We start from the raw sequence: 6,340 nt of genomic DNA on the forward strand, positions 1-6,340 counted from the left end.
CTCCAGGCAAGAATACTGGAGTGGGTTGCCACGCTCTCCTCCAGGGGATCTTCTCAACCCAGGAATCAAACCCATGTCTCTTATGTCTCCTGCATTGACAGGTGGGTGCTTTATCACTAGCGCCACCTGGGAAGCCCCGTAAATTAATAAACCTGAGCAAAATGAATAAATTCCTAGAAAACAAAAAGCAATGAATAAATTCAAGAAGAAATACTTGAATAGGTCAATAGTTGTTTTAAAAATTGAAATGATAATCATGATCTTTTTATGAAAAATTCTAGGGTCATAAAATCTTATAGGTGAGTTTTGCCAAACTTTCAGGAAATAGGTAAGTGTTCTCTTACAACATTTGTTCCAGAATTAAACAAAGCAAGGAAGATACCAATCCATTTAATAAGGCTGGTTAGCATAACATGGATTCTGAAACATGATTAGGACGGTACAGGAAATTATAGATTTATTTCACTTATGAGTGTAGTGGAGATAGGGTTTATTTAAGAATGCAAGGATAATTAAACATCAGAAAAATCTATCAATGCAATTCTTCCCAAATGAAAGAACAAAATAATTTCATTATTTCAATAGCACTCAAAAAATGCCGACGTCTAATTCTGATTAAAAACTTCTTAGTAAACCAAGAATAGAAGGGAATTTCTTTAACTTGATAAAAGCCATATGCCAAAATCCTACAGCAAAATCATAATTAATGGAGAAACTTGAGACTGATTTTCATTAAGATTTAGAACAAAGAAACTCTACTCATACTATCAGCACAATTTTAAACATAGTATTACAGGCTGAAGCTATAAGACAAGGAAAGGGATAAGAGGTGTAAGGATTTAGATGGAACAGATAAGACTGTCATTTGTGGAAGCATTGACCAACTGCATGGAAACCCCAAGGAAATCAACAAGAAAATTCTAGAATTGGTAAGAAAACCATCAGCTTTCAAGATGAAAGACCAGCTTAGAAAAATTGGCAGAATTTCTTTATAGTAGTTGGTATTTTCCTTTCCTTTCCTCTCTACTTCTTTTCTTTTACTTTCATTTTCTTTCCTTCAAAAACTCTTTAAATGCATGAAACAAGTTTTAGCTCATGGGTCACACAAAAACAAACCATAATCTGAGTTTTACCTGCAGGCCACAGCTTGCTGTTCCTTACTAAGTAACTGCAGTGCTAGCCAGACAGAGAATCAAAATAAGATGCTATTCACAATATCATAGGAACTATGAATTATCTGGTCTTAACAAAAATGAACAAAAAATGAACAAGACTTTCTTAAGAATAGCCTCTCTACCAAAGGAAATTTTTAAAAAAATTTTAAAGTGAAGAAATGTTCTGTATTCATAAATGTTAATAGCATCCAAAGCAATCTATAAATTAAGAATTAACCTCAATAAAAAGAGATTAGGTTTCTCAAAGAAATCAACACATTCATTCCAAAGCTTATTTAGGATAATAAAGGTTCATGGATGATAAGTCTGTTTTGGGAAAGAATAGCAAAAAAATTTTTTTTAATTTTGTAGTTGTTGTTCATTAGCTCAGTTGAGTCCAACTCTTTGTGACCCCATGGACTGCAGCATGCCAGGCTTCTCTGTCCTTTGTTGATTTAGACCATTTTTAAAAAAGGTTTTATTGAATCTGTTACAATATTGCTTATGTTTTATGTTTTGATTTTTTTGGCCACAAGGCACGTGGACCAGGTATTGAACCCACACTCCCTGCACTGGAAGGTAAAATCTTAACCACTGTACCACTGGGGAAGTCCCAAGAATAGCAAAATTGAGTGTGAGGCAGACACTGCTTTTTTGATCTTCCAAGTTTTTGCTATGCCTTTTTCTTTTAGTAGAGAACTCTCAAATTTTGGTCCAGCACACGGTTGCCCAGAGATACCATATTTCACAGCATCACTTGTAGCCAGGTGTGGCTTGTCACAGTTCAGGATGTGAGCAGAGGTGGGAGCAGCTTCGGAGCTGTGTCCTGAACAGGATATCACTGCTAGAACAGTGAGTCTACCTGCCTCTGGCAGATGAGGATCACATCCAAGGGAAGAGGAGCACCAGAACTGATGGGGCCTGGGGATTTGGGTGATGTGCAGCAGAACTGCCTACCAGCTCAGACATTTACACAAAAGAGAATTGACTTACATCTTGCTAACCCTCTTGCCATTTGATCTCTGTTAATACAGCCAGATCAATATTCTAATTCATACAATGGGGTATTTGCTCGGTCAGATAATAAACCTACTACAGGTTATAGTAGTAAAAGGGGGTGCTGAAGCAGGAACACACACACAAAGACAATCGATCAGAGTGTAGAGCCCAGGAATAGTCCCATGAATATATAGAGACCAGATGGAGTGGTAAAGATGGCGATGCAGGATGATGGGGAAAGAACAGGCTTTAGTAGATTGTATTGCGACAACCAGATCTCCCTATGGAGAAAGATCAAGTTGTATTGCTACCCCAAACCACATACAAAAGTGGATTCCAGATAAACTGGAGATCTAAATATGGATGGTAAATTTATAAGATTAATTTATGAAAGTGTACAAAAATATTTTTGTGTGTCAGCTAGCATGGGAAGATACTACTGTATTTTTAAAAGAATTTTATATATACACAAAAGATGATAAGAACAGTATAGTGAACCCCCCTGTACTCAAGACATTATATTCAATAGTCAAAAACATTTTCCCGATTGTATTTCTGCTTCTCATGCAAAGAAGCAGAGGAAAATGTAATTTATATTCATGTACCCCAGGTTTATATTCAACCGGTATGTCCTGGTTAGTAAATTACTTTCATCTAGGTTGGTAAAGGGTTGCTATTCTAAGATCTTTGAACAATTTTGTTTCATCCACTTTGTTTTGTTGTATTTTATTTTATTTTTTTTTGTTTTTCAAGGAATATTTAATAACAAGGTAGATAACATATGCTTATCTAATATTTTTATATCACTGAGGGTAAAGCAAAATGTCCTCTTTACTGGGTAAGCATGACCTGCTGTATGTGGACACTGCAGTGCAATTTTAAAAATACTGTTAATTATAATTTCAGGACTTCAGAATCTGAATAGGTGCCAATGCTCTCTCCTTTTTTAATATGGGTGAAGAAAATTCTTTGAAGATCATTTGAAGCTTGGACCAAAATTCCATAGCTATATTATTAGGATCACTCTGTAGTCTTCAGGATTCAGATACAAGGGAAGCTCCAGTTCAACCTTTTAGAGAAGACATTCCAGCTCTCATGATCTCATCAACCAGGAGAATGTTGGTGGCAATCACAGTGCAGGAGTGAAGAAGCTGTTTCTTTACACAGTACTTATCCCATATGCCTGCTTCTGCTGCTACCATTGGTTCATCAGTGTTCAAGTCCACACCCACAAGCTGACTGGATTCTGAATGTTCTGCTTGAATTTTAACTAGTGTTTCCTGAAGGTCAAAATCAGAGTTCTGAGCGAGAACCTTGGGAATAATGAGCAATGCATCAGCAAATGCTTGAACTCCAAGCTGGGCCCTGCCCTTTACACTGGGCATGTATTTAACCAGGGCTTCTGCCATTGCACTTCCACTGCGCCAGCACCTGGGACTAACAGCCATCATCAGTAGCATTTTAAACAGCCCTCAAGCCATCTCTTATGACATGTTCGATTTGAGTAAACGTGTGCTCATTTGGTCCTTTGATCAATAATGTGACAGAGCGAGGATTGTTACATCTCTCAATAAAGGTGAACTTCTCTTCTCCCAATGTATACTCATAGACAAGTCCTGCATGTCCCAAACAATCAGGATTTAGGTCATTAAGAGAATTTAGGGCTATCCCGCCACAAGCAAGAGTCAGCCTTTCCATGTTTCTCCTTTTAGCTCTGCGCAGAGCTATTATGCCTTCTTTGGCAAGAGCATCTAAGGAAAAGGGATCAATTCCCTTTTGACTAATAACAACAAATCCTTTATCTGAATCAACACAGACTTTCTTTTTCAGGTCGATTATTTTTTTAACTCTGTCTTCGATGAATTTCCTTTCAGCTTTCACTAATTTCTCTCTCTCCTTTGTACTCTTGTAAAAAAAAAAAAAAAAGCCAGAATTCACTCCTGATTTTTCATATTCTAATGACACTTTGCATGTGAGGCTGTATGCATCTTCTATTCTCTTCTTCATATCAGGATGCCGTGCTCCATGGTCCAGAACAAGACCTCTGATTAAGCTTGTATCCATTTCAGATTTATGTTTCATCTCCATGACCTCAACCACGAAGAGGTCAATAGGTTCATCTTGTTTTTTAATGGCCAAAATGGAGTCCACTACGGTCTCTGTTAAGACATCAGCAAGTTCAGCATGAACTTTAGTACGTAGCGATGTTCTGGCTATATCTATAGGTGTTTCCGTGTGATTAGATTGACTAGTTTTCTGTGATTAAGGTTTCAGTGTGTCTGCCTTCTGATGCCCTCTCGCAACACCTACCATCTTACTTGGGTTTCTCTTACCTTGGACGTGGGGTATCTCTTCACGGCTGCTCCAGCAAAGCGCAGCCACTGCTCCTTACCTTGGAGGAAGGGTATCTCCTCAGGGCCGCACCTTCTGACCTTGAACGTGGAGTAGCTCCTCTCAGCCCTCCTGCGCCCGCGCAGCTGCTGCTCCTTAGACGTGGGGTTGCTCCTCCCGGCCGCCACCCCGGACCACAGGCATGGGGTAGATCCTCTTGGCCACGCTTCTGCGCGGTTGGCAGAAAGTGAAGAGGAACTAAAAAGCTTCTTGATGAAAGTGAAAGTGGAGAGTGTAAAAGTTGGCTAAAAGCTCAACATTCAGAAAACAAAGATCATGGCATCCGGTCCCATCACTTCATGGGAAATAGATGGGGAAACAGTGGAAACAGTGTCAGACTTTATTTTTGGGGGCTCCAAAATCACTGCAGATGGTGATTGCAGCCATGAAATTAAAAGACGCTTACTCCTTGGAAGGAAAGTTATGACCAACCTAGATAGCATATTCAAAAGCAGAGACATTACTTTGCCAACAAAGGTGTGTCTAGTCAAGGCTATGGTTTTTCCTGTGGTCATGTATGGATGTGAGAGTTGGACTGTGAAGAAAGCTGAGTGCCGAAGAATTGATGCTTTTGAACTGTGGTGTTGGAGAAGACTCTTGAGAGTCCCTTGGACTGCAAGGAGATCCAACCAGTCCATTCTAAAGGATATCAGTCCTGGGTGTTCATTGGAAGGACTGATGCTGAAGCTGAAACTCCAGTACTTTGGCCACCTCAAGTGAAGAGTTGACTCACTGGAAAAGACTCTGATGCTTTGAGGGACTGGGGGCAGGAGGAGAAGGGGACGACAGAGGATGAGATGGCTGGATGGCATCACTGACTCGATGGACGTGAGTCTGAGTGAACTCTGGGAGTTGGTGATGGACAGGGAGGCCTGGCGTGCTGCAATTCGTGGGGTCGCAAAGAGCCGGACATGACTGAGCGACTGAACTGAACTGAACTGACAAGTGTTTCCCTGTCCATCTCTTTGCTTACTTTGACTTGTTCCAAAAACTGAAGTGCCTTTTCCTTTGCAGCTTCAAATCCTTCTGTAATTATTCTGGGATAAAGACCTTCAGAAATGGAGAGATCCGCCTGCTTCAGCAGCTCTCCAATGATGAGGACGCTGGAAGCGTTACCAGCACCAGTTCTGTCATCCTGGGCTGTTGCTACTTTGGCTATTAAGGAGGCTGTTGGGTGTTGAATTTACACTTCATGAAGCAGCCCATTTCCATCTTTAGTGAGTTTGATGGCTCCAGCACCAGAAACAAGCATCTTCATGGTGCCCTTAGGCCCCAAGTTGGTCGTCAGCACATCCTGCAGCCCTGGGCTGCACTGATGCTGACCGCCAACGCTGCCTGGGCTCAGGCCACCTCGGCCTTGGGGTTCAGCGTCTTCATGGCCGCCATAGCTGACCCAGCAGAGGAAGATAAGGGGATGTGGTGTGGCGAAAAGCACTGAGCCAGTTCAGCGTGGCTGGGAGTTGTTGTATTTTAAAGCAAACCCAAGACATCATATTATTTCACCCATAAAGAAAGTGAAAATGCTTGTTGCTTAGTTGTGTCTGACTCTAAGCATCCCCACGGACTGTACACTGCCAGGCTCTTCTGTCCATGGAACTCTCCAGGCAAGAATGCTGGAGTGGGTTGCCATTCCCTTCTCCAGGGGATCTTTCTGACACAGGCATATTCTTTACTATCTGAGCCTCCAGGGAAGCCCTTTCACCCATATAAGTACTTAAATATTCACCTCTAACATATAGACTTAAAAAATTATAACCACAGTACCAGGGTCACACTGAACAAAATTCATAATTATT

At 40.8% G+C, this 6,340-nt stretch overlaps 1 pseudogene; it reads right to left on the reverse strand.

Moving 5' to 3' along the window:
• Window positions 1-2,889: 2,889 nt before the first annotated feature.
• LOC133261503 (T-complex protein 1 subunit zeta-like) lies at window positions 2,890-5,930 on the reverse strand (annotated as a pseudogene).
• Between the last annotated feature and the right edge of the window lie 410 nt (window positions 5,931-6,340).

Source organism: Bos javanicus, chromosome 2 (assembly GCF_032452875.1).
Source record: "Bos javanicus breed banteng chromosome 2, ARS-OSU_banteng_1.0, whole genome shotgun sequence".
Taxonomy (NCBI): domain Eukaryota; kingdom Metazoa; phylum Chordata; class Mammalia; order Artiodactyla; family Bovidae; genus Bos; species Bos javanicus.